This window comes from Ranitomeya imitator, chromosome 10 (assembly GCF_032444005.1).
Source record: "Ranitomeya imitator isolate aRanImi1 chromosome 10, aRanImi1.pri, whole genome shotgun sequence".
Taxonomy (NCBI): domain Eukaryota; kingdom Metazoa; phylum Chordata; class Amphibia; order Anura; family Dendrobatidae; genus Ranitomeya; species Ranitomeya imitator.
Genome location: NC_091291.1, coordinates 84,294,663 through 84,308,478, shown reverse-complemented (window position 1 = coordinate 84,308,478; position 13,816 = coordinate 84,294,663).

Below are 13,816 nucleotides of genomic sequence, written 5' to 3'. Positions count from 1 at the left end.
TTTTTTTCACGGCTCTACGTTATAAACTTCTGTGAAGCACATAGGGGGTCCATGGTCTGCGCCACACATCTAGATAAGTTCCTTAAGGGGTCTAGTTTCCAAAATGGTGTCACTTGTGGGGGATTTCCACTGTTTAGGCACATCAGGGGCTCTCCAAACGCGACATGGCGTCCAATCTCAATTCCAGCCAATTCTACATTGAAAAAGTAAAACGGCACTCCTTCTCTTCCAAGCTCTGCGGTGCGCCCTAACAGTGGTTTACCCCCACATATTGGGTATCAGCGTACTCAGGAGAAATTGCACAACAACTTTTGTGGTCTAATTTCTCCTGTTACCCTTGTGAAAATAAAAATTTGTGGGCAAAAAGATCATTTTTGTAGAAAAAATGCGATTTTTTTTTTCACGGCTCTACATTATAAAATTCTGTGCAGCACATGGGGGTTCAAAGTGCTCACCACACATCTAGATATGTTCCTTAAGGGGTCTAGTTTCCAAAATGGGGTCACTTGTGGGGGGTTTCCACTGTTTAGGCACATCAGAGGCTCTCCAAACGCGACATGGCGTCCAATCTCAATTCCAGCCAATTCTACATTGAAAAAGTAAAACGGCGCTCCTTCACTTCCAAGCTCTGCGGTGCGCCCAAACAGTGGTTACCCTCACATATGGGGTATCGACGTATTCAGGAGAAATCGCACAACAACTTTTGTGGTCTAATTTCTCCTGTTACCCTTGTGAAAATAAGAATTTGTGGGCGAAAAGATCATTTTTGTGTAAACAAAAGCGATTTTTTGTTTTCACGGCTCTACGTTATAAACTTCTGTGAAGCACTTGGGGGTTCAAAGTGCTCACCACACATCTAGATAAGTTCCTTAAGGGGTCTAGTTTCCAAAATGGTGTCACTTGTGGGGAGTTTCCACTGTTTAGGCACATCAGGGGCTCTCTAAACGTGACATGGCGTCCGATCTCAATTCCAGCCAATTCTGCATTGAAAAAGTCAAACGGCGCTCCTTCACTTCTAAGTTCTGCGGTGTGCCCTAACAGTGGTTTACCCCCACAAATGGGGTATTGGCGTATTCAGAAGAAATTGCATAACAAAATTTATGGTTACATTTCTGTTTTTACACTTGTGAAAATAAAAAAAATGGTTCTGAATTAAGATGTTTGCAAAAAAAAGTTAAATGTTCATTTTTTCCTTCCACATTGTTTCAGTTCCTGTGAAGCACGTAAAGGGTTAATAAACTTCTTGAATGTGGTTTTGAGAACCTTGAGGGGTGTAGTTTTTAGAATGGTGTCACACTTCATTATTTTCTATCATATAGACCCCTCAAAATGACTTCAAATGTGATGTGGTCCCTAAAAAAAATGGTGTTGTAAAAATGAGAAATTGCTGGTCAACTTTTAACCCTTATAACTCCCTAACAAAAAAAAATTTTGTTTCCAAAATTGTGCTGATGTAAAGTAGACATGTGGGAAATGTTATTTATTAACTATTTTTCTTGACATATCTCTCTGATTTAAGGGCATAAAAATACAAAGTTTGAAAATTGCAAAATTTTAAAAATTTTCGCCATATTTCCGTTTTTTTCATAAATAATCGCAAGTAATATCGAAGAAATGTTACCACTAACATGAAGTACAATATGTCACGAAAAAACACTCTCAGAATCAGCGGGATCCGTTGAAGCGTTCCAGAGTTATAACCTCATAAAGGGACAGTGGTCAGAATTGCAAAAATTGGCCTGGTCATTAAGTACCAAATTGGCTCTGTCACTAAGGGGTTAAAATGTTAAGAACAATATCAATATCTCATATATTTTTTTCATATTCTGTGAGTACCTCCTCCTTCTATATCCACTTTTTTAAAACTGTAGCATAATGGGTGTTACACCCGGTTATGGCCCTGCACCCGGTTCTGGCGCTGACCCCCAGTTCTGGTCGCTCACCCGCTACTGCTACCGAGGCTGCCCCTGTACCTCTGCTAGGTCCCTGTCAGGATCCTTGCTCTCTGTCTGTCCCTCGGCATCTTGCTGCTGCTTCTCTCTCCCCCACTTCCTAGCATGCTGCCAGCAGGCTTCCAGGGAGAATGCTTTAGACACTCACGCTTACCTCCAGTCTCTTAAAGGGACAGTGCACATTTTTTGAAAATTCCAATTAACCAATGGCAGCGAACTGATTACTACTTCTGGCCTCTCCGTCATAGGGAGGGTGCCGGAGCAACGAGTATCTACTATTGCTATTTCTGGTTCAGTTCCTGTTTTGACTGCACTGTAATAGCATTCCGTTCTGCACTCTGCTTATACTGTTTGTTTCCGCAGAATATCAGTGTCCAGTTGTTTGGCAATCCTAAGACGACTCCTGCACCTTTATACTCAAATGCCATCCCGTTCTGCCACTCGCCATCCGAACCCCTGGACAACGTAAAGGTGCTGGAGCCAGCTTCCTCCCATCTACCTGGAATCTGACTTCCCTTGCCAGATCCAGCTACATATCTCATACCCAGTGTCCGCTGTTCAGCTTCACCATATCTGTTATATCTGTTTATCCATTTGTCTGGCTGGGACAGCTGCCATGTCTCCGGGGTCTAACTGTAGGTAGCACCTGTGGCCCCAGGTATTCCATTCTGGTCCTGTTCGAGGGATCATACTACGGATACCTGGGGCTCACAAGTTACGGCCCCTTCAGAGCCCAACAGACCGAGGTTCCGAGGTTTCACTCAAAAAATAAAAGACAAATGTGAACTTCATCACCTGTGCCTCCGCTTCTATTCGTTACAATACAGAACAGCACATGTATGATGCTGGTGGTATATACTGCTCACTTGATCTCAGAACCCTTCATCCCTATCTTGTTCAGTAGGAGGATGAAGAGGACTCTCACCAATCATATTCTATTGTATCGTCCTCAAAGTATTTCTCCTCATTGAGGAGCTCTCACTCTACTCCGTCTAACAGGTATATCCTGGAGACAAGTGGCTTTACTTAAGAAATTGTATTGCTCTATTGGTCAATGGGAAAGAAGAGGACATTGAAAGATGTACCAGGATTTACCAATGGAACAAAGTGAAAACAGGTAATGAGAGGCATTATATTATTCTAGCAATTAGTTTTTTTTTAAAAATAACGAAAATAACAGAAAAACTTGTATAGCTTTACTTTAAGCAGAACACTTCACGGCAGAGATGGAGATATATCAAGCTATAGCACATGCACTAAATGCCTTTAAGGCCTTACACCATATTTATTACGCACAATAGATAATCTTTGTCCCATCTGCCAAGGGGAATGTTTTTTCTGAAAAAGGACGTGGCTTAGTAGAAAAAGACATGGACAAACATGGGAAATTATGCACCAAAAATGTGCATGAATTATGGTGCACCTTTAAGGCACAAAATAAGCCTAAAAGGTCAAATAAACTTAGACTAGATAATCTTAAAATATGCCACATATGCCAATCAGAAATAATAATAATAATTTCAAATTTTGTTCATTTTATGACTGTTCATTCTAAAGCTGAGAGGTAATCGGGAAAGAATATTCTTAAAAAATCTTTTTTTTTTACACTATTCTTGTAGTGTAAACAGACTACCGATCACTCAATAAGCAAGCAAATTCTTCAGGGGTGTACTTCTTTTGCGCACCACAAATAATTTTCATTCTTCATGGTTTTTGTACTTTTTACAAACTGGGGCCGTGGCTCCTCTTTTTCGGGCTTGTTCATTTTGTAAATATACCCTTCCACGGGGAAGTGGCTGAACACTTTGGACCCAGATCCTACTCTTCCGTTCCTGTCTGTTAAAGGGGTGAATCTGGCATATATTATTAAGTTATTAGCATATGAAATGAATTTCTGAAATATCTGGGTCCAAAACCTAGCAATACGACATAGCAGCTGTTATTAACTCAAGCAGCAACCAAATGTAAATGAATGGAGCAAAGCAGTACATCTCTACTAAGCCCTGTCCACAAATTAACCAATCAGGACAATTTTAATAAGCACATTAAAAGTGCATGATGTTGAATGTATTTGTACTTATAAAATATGACTGGTGATATGGTATTGCATCACAATAAATATAATGATCATAGAAAGGAAAAGTGCAAGTAGAAACCAAATAACCCAAAATATAATAAAAAATAGAAATCTTTATTAGGTCATATTAAAATACAGTTTGACCGAAAGTGTAAAAGGGCAACATCCCCAGCAATGATATAGTATATATATTAGTGGTGATTGAGTGCACTCATTGCTCGGGTTTTCCTGAGCACGCTCGGATGGTCTCCAAGTATTTGTAACTGCTCAGAGATTTAGTTTTTGTCCCCCGCAGCTGAATGATTTACGACTGCTAACCAGCCTGAGCACATGTGGGGGTTGCCTGGTTGCTAGGGAATCCCAACATGTATTCAAGCTGTCTAGCAGCTGTAAATCATGCAGCTGAGGCAATGAAAACTAAATCTCAGAGCAGTTACAAATACTCAAAGATCACCCGAGCAACGAGTACACTCGCTCATCACTAATATATATATAACAGTACTATGCAACGCAAAGAAGATATGCACAAGTGAAGATTGTTTGAGAGCTCATATTATAGGAGGGAAACAATAATACACGACCAACAATTAATTAACAAGAGCAGGGAAAATTATAAACTTGTGTAGCATGTAATCCCTTTTAAAAATACTTTATTGAATATAAACATTAAAAATACCAAATCCCAGTGAATAACTGAAAAAATCTGTAGCGTACCCAATAGCCTAACCGTGTCCCTACACTTAGCTGCTGTCCCTTCCTAACAGCGGAGGTTGGCAGCCTGATAGAAAACGATTTTTTGGTACCCCCACTCCGCGGCAGCTGTCCCAAACTACCCCTGTTAGCACCTATAACACTGAAGGTGGGAAAACAATAAGCAATACAAAGAAAAGAAAGGACAGTAATTAATAAGCTGAAGTTATGTTTGGTAGGAAAAAACACATCCCCCAGGCCAATATTGCTAATTACATGTAATCTAATTACTAACAATGCAGTGGCATTAAGCCATACAGAAACTAGATGACATTTATACAATAATCAAATCACAGATACTGAAAGCCCATAAAAAAGGACTTAACATGTCATAGACAAAGGGGAAGTGACTAGGAAAACTGATAACCAAAATGCACGACCTGGCTCAATTTAGAAATACACAACCCATCATGGTTCACATAAAAGGCTATAACCTGTAGCAGCCCTGTGAACATTCATTCATGGGTGATATAAACAGAAGCACACACGGGTGTTAGCCTGAAAACACTTAGCTTCAGCCAATAGCCCCAGCCTCGACGCGTTTCCCCCGTCATACGGTTCATCAGGAGGCAGCGGATAGAACCAGATAGTAATCAGATGCAGGCATCCTGATATGTGGACAGACCACGAGGCTGGGGCTAATGGCTATAGTCTTTTATGTGAACCATGATGGGTTGTGTATTTCTAACTACAATATATTAGTCATTTCATACTGTATGGGGCAAACTCTTCTGACATCTCAAGAAAAATTATCACTTTTTCAGTTCTTTAAGTGTAACAATAAATGCCTTGGTTGTTGCTTGAAAAAAATCTTTCATGACTTCCTTCTGTTTAATAATTAACATATTTCTTGATTTTCTGAAAGGAGGCCTTCTAGTAGAATAATTTTAGCCCTCTCATAGGATTAATTGTGAATTTAAAGAAAATGTGGTAATAATGCTAAAATGTGAATAATAAATCCTGTTTTTACATTAAATTGATGCCCATTAGTTTTCTTAGAATGTGTGGCCCATATGGAGTAAACCACAATCACAGTAATTACATAAACGACAAATGTAGAACTGCACTAAAATTATCTGGAAATCCTATTGAATCACACTTGATCAGAATTATTTCTTGTTGCTCAGGATTTAAATAGGAGGAGATAGAGGAAAAGAGACAGATTTCTTTCCACACTTATAGCTTAACTAGATGGAGGCCCGATGCTATAGCATCGGGAGGGCGGTAATGTCACAATGGGGGCAGGCTTTGCAGCGTTGAGAATCTTCCCCCCATGTGCTCACCCACCTATCCACTCTGTCTTTCCCCGTGTGTTGACTTCTCCCGTCTGCTCTCTTCTTTGATCTGTCTACCCCATGTGCTATCCCCCTTCTCTGCTGTCTTTCTCCTTCCTGTGCTGTGTTCTCCCCTCATGTGCTGTCCCATTTGAGCTGTTTCCCCCCTGTGCTCTGTCTCTCTCATCCCTGTGCGCTTTCTCTCTCCCCCATCTGCTGTCTTCCCCCACCATGTCATCTATTCTTTGACCTGTGTATCCCATGTGTGCACAGTAAATCAGACCTCCGCCATCTTTGTGCAGACTGATAGCGGAGGTCACATTAAAACTGCGCATGCGCTCCTCCTGCACAAAGATTGCGGCAGTCAGTGAATCATTCAGCTGATCCCAGTGGCGGCATGTTCGTGATGGTGTTCCATTGGTGGTACTGCGCAAGAGGCTGTATACGGCATATACAGTGTGTGTGTGTGTGTGAGACTTATGACGTATGCAGTGTGTGTGTGTGTGTGTGTGGAGTGTACGGCATATACAGTGTGTGTTTGTGTGTGTGTGTGGTGCATACGGCGTATACAGTGGATGTGTGTGTGTGGTAAGATGGTGTTCCGCTGGTGGTATCGCGCAAGAGGCTGGTACCACCAGCAGTTTCCATATTGAGGCACCGAGCACTTGGGTGTCTCAAAATGGAGGTCGGTGAACTTCCGCCGCTTGGAATTCTGGGATCCGGACACATCTGGACGGAACAGGATGTGAAGACATTACAAGGTAAGTACATATTAAGATTGTAAAGTGCTGCGGAATATGTTGGTGCTATATAAAATAAAATTATTACTATTTATTATTATTTTTAGAGAATCCCACCAAATTAGAAAAGAGACTCAAATGATTATATTTTCAATAACTTTCCTCTTAGGACGACTTGGGCTATGATTATTTTATTGTTTTTTTTTATTGTTTTAACAGTTATCACTGGTCTATTCAGGATAAAACTTTTCATAATTAGCCTGGATCTCAAACTTTTCGAATATCATTCCAAAATATGTCAAATGGCTTTACTTTCCACACTAGTAAAAGTATTGAAATAGCTGCTACAAAAAGTATTTTTTTAGCTTTCCTGGCTGAACACTTTTCCTTCAGGCATTCCTTCTGCTCTATTCTCAGATGTTGTTGTTAGGCTGACTTTATTAATCTCTCTAGATAGACTTTTTATCATCTCATGGTTGGGATTTTTTATTGATCTTTATAGCTTTGAATTTCTCTACTGTTCTTTGGGATCCACCTGAATTGGCTAAAATGGACATATCAACTTCCCCCAAAAAGTATTTGAGTCAACCTTCTTAAATTGTACTTTTGTGGAAAAATTACCACATTGCTAATATCCTATTTTTACATTCAAATATAAAATATTATTCTTATTTTAGGGTGAAAGATAAACCCCAGTTGTTACTATTTAGTTGATTGACACATCATATGGCTTGCCTCTATATGCCTTGCAGATAGAACAAGCCATCCCTTGAACCAGTTACAGAAGAAGTAATCAGTCTCCTTGCAACTTCTCGCCCAACCACTTGCACCAGTGACCCCATTCCATCACATCTCCTCCAGTCCCTTTCCCCGGCTGTCACCTCTCACCTAACAAAAATATTCAACCTTTCTCTCATTTCCGGTATTTTTCCCTCCTCATTTAAGCATGCCATCATACATCCATTACTTAGAAAACCATCCCTCGACCAAAACTGTGCCGCTAACTATAGACCTGTCTCTAATCTTCCCTTCATCTCTAAACTCCTCGAACGCCTGGTCCACTCCCGTCTTACCCGCTATCTCTCAGATAACTCTCTTCTAGACCCTCTTCAATCTGGTTTCCGTTCTTTACACTCTACTGAAACTGCCCTCACTAAAGTCTCTAATGACCTACTAACAGCTAAATCTAATGGTCACTACTCCATGTTAAGTCTCTTGCATCTCTCCGCAGCATTCGATACTGAGGATCATCAGCTCCTCCTCAATATGCTTTGCTCCATCGGCCTCAAGGACACCGTTCTCTCCTGGTTCTCCTCCTATCTCTCTGACCGATCCTTCACTGTATGTTTTGCTGGTTCCTCCTCCTCTCACTTTCCCCTTACTGTTGGGGTTCCTCAAGGATCAGTCCTAGGCCCCCTCCTCTTCTCTTTGTATACTGCCCCTATTGGACAAACAATCAGTAGATTTCGTTTCCAGTACCATCTCTATGCTGACGACACCCAATTATACACTTCTTCTCCTGTTATCACGCCGACCTTTTTAGTAAACACCAGTGATTGTCTTACCGCTGTCTCTAACATCATGTCCTCCCTCTATCTGAAACTGAACCTGTCAAAAACTGAACTCCTCGTGTTTTCTCCCTCTACTAACCTACCTTTGCCTGACATTGCCATCTCTGTGTGCGGTTCCACCATTACTTCAAAGCAACATGCCCGCTGCCTTGGGGTCATCCTTGATTCCGAGCTTTCATTCACCCCCACATCTGACCACTGGCTCGCTCTTCTTATCTGCACCTCTAAAACATTTCTAGAATTCGCCATTTTCTTACTTTCGACTCTGCAAAAACTCTTACTGTTTCACTTATTCATTCTCGTCTGGACTATTGTAACTCTCTACTAATCGGCCTCCCTCTTACCAAACTCTCCCCGCCCCAATCTGTCCTGAATGCTGCAGCCAGGATCATATTCCTCACCAACCGTTACACCATGCCTCTACCTTGTGCCAGTCATTACACTGGTTACCCATCCACTCCAGAATCTAGTGCAAAACTATTTCCCTCATCCACAAAGCACTCCATGGCTCAGCACCACCCTACATCTTCTCTCTGGTCTCAGTCTACCACCGTACCCGTGCCCTCTGCTCCGCTGATGACCTCAGGTTAGCATCCTCAATAATCAGAACCTCCCATTCCTGTCTCCAAGACTTTACACGTGCTGCGCCGATTCTTTGGAATGCACTACCCAGGTTAATACGATTAATCCCGAATCCACACAGCTTTAAGCGTGCCCTAAAACACATTTGTTCAGATTGGCCTACCGCCTCAACACATTAACCTAATGATCCCGGTGTGGCCTATCATAAAAAAAAAAACAGTTCCTCGTGTCATGTTCTCATGCACTTTATGCAGTTAATAGCCCTCTGTGTCTGTACTGTTACATACTTAGGCAGTTAACTGGTTCATGCAGCTTTACATGAACACCCGAGCCTTACACTATGGCTGGTCTGAATAACTAAAGCTATTGTTACCATCCACCTCTCGTGTCTCCCCTTTTCCTCATAGTTTGTAAGCTTGCGAGCAGGGCCCTCATTCCTCTTGGTATCTATTTTGAACTGTGATTTCTGTTATGCTGTAATGTCTATTGTCTGTACAAGTCCCCTCTATAATTTGTAAAGCGCTGCGGAATATGTTGGCGCTATATAAATAAAATTATTATTATTATTATTATTATTATCCCTTTGTGCCAATTTGTGTAACTGGTTGTGACTAGTGATGAGCGAGTGTACTCGTTGCTCGGGTTTTCCCAAGCACGCTCGGGTGATCTCCGAGTATTTGTAAGTGCACGGAGATTTAGTTTTCGTCACCTCAGTTGCATGATTTATGGCTACTAGACAGGCTGAATACATCTGAGGAATGCCTATTTGTTAGGGAATTCCCACATGTACTCAGGCTGTCCAGCAGCCATAAATCAAGCAACTGAGGCGACGAAAACTAAATCTCCGAGCACTAACAAATACTCGGAGATCACCCGAACGTGCTCGCGAAAACCCATGCAACGAGTATACTTGCTCCTCACCAGTTGTGACCTAAGTCTCCACCACAGTCTCATATTTCTAATAGTCAGAATTGAAAATAGTCCAGAAACTCATACAACTTTGATAATGCTCTTCTTCATTTTAAAAGTGAAATACAACTACATGTTTCTGCCCATTCCAAACTTTCATCAAAAAATAAATAAATAGACATACACCATATTAATAGGAATCTCAGAGAAATTACCGTACATCAATTTTGATCAGAAGTGTAAAGTCAGATTTTAATTAATTGAACATTAAAGCAGCATCATATATTCATGTGAAAGGGTAACAAAAAATATTATTTTAAATCATTAACCATAAATATAACGAAAGTACAGCAGCAGTATAAATTCTACCCCAACTAAGGAAATTATAAATTATGTCACCAATTCATTTTATTTAATTGATTTCATATAATGCTAAAAGTACTTACCGTATTTGGAATATCAAATTTCATAAAAAGTAGAAACAGAAGGGTTTATATGTTTCATATTAATCAACTAGTGTTAGTCTCATGGGGTTAAATATTTGTAGTGTATGGATCCAAAATGTTTTACATTACCACCCCTCCTAGTGGGGTGTACTTGCTCAATATCTTAACATTTGAGCTGGAAGACAAAATGAAACTTGTCTTCAAAGTGATAGGGTGTGGTAAAAATATATTGCCGCATCTAATTGTAGAATTGTGTAAGTTTATGCGGACTCTTAGATGTTGGATAGTTACTGTGACATATAGCAGTCCGAATAGACATATAACCAAATTGATTCACAGGTAAAGAAACCATTAATCCTATAAGAATAACCCATACAAGGATAGAGAAAATATTTAACTCCTAATAAATGTAATCTTTTAAAGTCTCTCTTTCAGGCAGAAAAAGGTAAAAGAGGTTGTCTACTACAATGTGTAGTGGGCAGATCAAATTAAACCTTAGAAATAAGGATTTCTTCAAATATCTCGCTTTTACAAATTTTCCTTTTAGCGGTACTATCGCTGTACACTCATCCCCATCACATGACCCCCGGCTGCAGCTGCCTCTAATGTTCGGTGATGTCATGTCAACTTCTGGAATTGGAAGCTGACTCTGCATCACTGAGGCGGGACCCAGCCTCTCTGAGTGGCTGGGCTGTGGGCAGAATTTCACTCCAGATGATGCACTCATAAGGTTGGTAATCACCAGATGAAGGGGGCAGATCATCCATGAAATGTGCTGTGTGTTGAATAACTCAACTTTTCTTATCTGACTTTGGTGGTTCCTGACTCAGAGCATGTGCCCTTTGGATTTCCAGTGCACATTTTTCCTCATTTTTCACTGTATCAAGTCTCCTGAGCAGGACGCCAAGAGTAGGCAGAAGTTGCTGCAGCTCTCCATGACCGCCATCATTAACCATATAGCATCAGTGTTATGCCTGGCATGTGCAACTTCCAGAGGCAAGTTGAATTACTCTTCTCCCGCCGCATTCACACTTCCATATGCTTTCAAGCGTTGTAATGCTTGTTGTGATGTATCGACGGACGTCATGAAAATAGTGAAAAATGTGCGCAACGCAACCAGTGTTCTGATGGATGCGTTGTTGCCTGAATTTCAATGGAGAAATTTCCCGGAAGACGAGAGACAGACAGAGCGAGAGAGAGACTTTTTCCCGGACTTGAAAATCCTTTCGGGCATGCTCAGAGTGGAATAACGGGATACGTCGCTGGATTCCTGTTTTTCACAGTCAGCAACTGACCGATTTTCCGACGTGCAGAAAAAACGTTCCTCTGAACATTTTCTCCGCCCGACGGACCATTTTTGGCCAACGGATCCAGTGCACGATGGATGAAATGGATTGCCATCCATCACAATCCGTCGCTAATACAAGTTTATGAGAAAAAACAGGATCCTGCAGAAAAATTTGCAGGAACCTGTTTTCTCAAAACTCAACGGATTGTGACGGGAGATGAAAGACGGAAATTTCAAAAAGGCCTAAGTGTTGTGACATTCTTCTCATGGAGCGCCGTCTCTTTTGGTTTAGATTTCCATTTATGTAACAGTACATGACATCATATAAGGAAACATTATGAGCCAAAATGAACCATAAACATTGTAGGAGAAAGTGGATCAGGGAATTATTCATCTTTTTTAACGGAATAAATACACTGTATGAATCCTGAGATTGTGCTGGATGTTAGAATATAAAGATGTTATGACTCATGTTGGAAAGAGTAAATCCTCTTTCCATTTCAGTGACTCAACATCCTTATCACAATTCAATGGTTCAGCATCCTTAATGAGGGATGTCATGTCATTGAAGTAAGAAGGTGGATAGGCCAATAATTTTTAGAGAACCAAGATGATGAAATGGAATAAGTGACTCATCAGTGTGCCAAAAGCCTATATATTGGTCTACCTGGTGGTTTTTCACTCTTTTATGCACCTTCAGGAGATGATAAATGAAAAGTCTTCATGGATCCTTCACCCTTCAGAAAAATCATCTGTCTTTTTCATGAATTTTTAAATAAATGAAGATTGTACCTCAATCTTTTTCTAGTACCCCTGACGAAGGAGCCCTGGCTCCGAAACGCGCGTCGGGTAGACTTGTCGGCCGCGCACTTGGCTCATATCCGCTAAACCGCCCAGGACCAGGTAATTTAGATCAGACTATGTCATCTGCTTTTACACATATGGGTGCATGTGCACCTTCCTGGTTGTTTTCCTGGCGTCGGGGTTAGTGTTTTTAGGTATGGCTTCGGTTGTCTATCAACCTGGTTTACTCCATGTTTCACCTGCTTGGCTCCAGCGGCCATTCTGGACATTCCTAGCAGTCTAAGTTCTCTGGGCCCTATTTTTATGTGTGCTATAGTCTAATGGGCGTGATGGAGACTTATTCATTATTAAACCGTTGGTTCCAGGGCATAGTGATTAGGGGTATGTAGTGTGTTTCACACTTACCTTAGCTATTCCGTTTTTTTGGTGTTTTTTTTGGTGTGTTTTCCCAATATTCATACTATTTATTCACATACTATAGGGAGCCAGTGCTAGGCCCACACGTTTCCTATAGGGGAGTACCTGTATCGTGACCTATACCGTCTCCCCATCTATGTCCTACTTATGTCCTAGTATTTTTAATATGTATATTTAATAAAGAGTTTTGTATTTTGATTATAGTTACCCTTGTTGGTCATTTTCTTTGTGGTTTCCACATCTTCTCTGTACTATACAGCTACGACTGGTACGGTTAATTGTCCGGCAAGTGAGCAGCAGTGAGTGCCTTAATCCATCTTACTCACGTTATGTTGCCCTTGAGTACCACCATTTGGATACTCAATCTTTTTCTCTATAGTGTTACATTCCAGTTTTGAGAAATAATTCCGATATTCCACAATGCTGAGCAATTCTTTCAGGTATGTGGCTCTGGATAAACATCCATCCCCTTTATTTACACAGGGAATAATTGTTTTTGTACTTCCTTTTAAAATATTCTGTGTACTGTATTATTTACTAGTGCAATTTTTTTTCTCCTACATTTACTGTCAAAATGGTCTGAAAGTCATTAAAAGAGTAACAGTCATTTTAGTTTTTTTCATAAATCGATATACACATGAAAATAAGTAACTTTTTAATATAAGTAGTGTTGAGCGATACCTTCCGATATCCAGAAGTATTGGTATCGGATTGGATCGGCCAATATCCCAAAAATATCGGATATCGCCGATACAGATACCCGATACCAATGCAAGTCAATGGGACACAAATATCGGAATGTAAATAAGCCCTTTCTATCCTTCTACATCCTGTTCCGGAGGGGGGAAGAGTGTGGGCGGTGCGTGGGCGGACACTGTGTGTGTCTGTGTGTGCAGGCGGGGTCTGTGCGGGCCTGCCGGGGATCTGTATGGGCCTCTCGGGGATCTGTGCGGTCTGCCGGGGGTCTGTGCGTGCCTGGCGGGGGTCTGTGCAGGCTGGTAGGGGT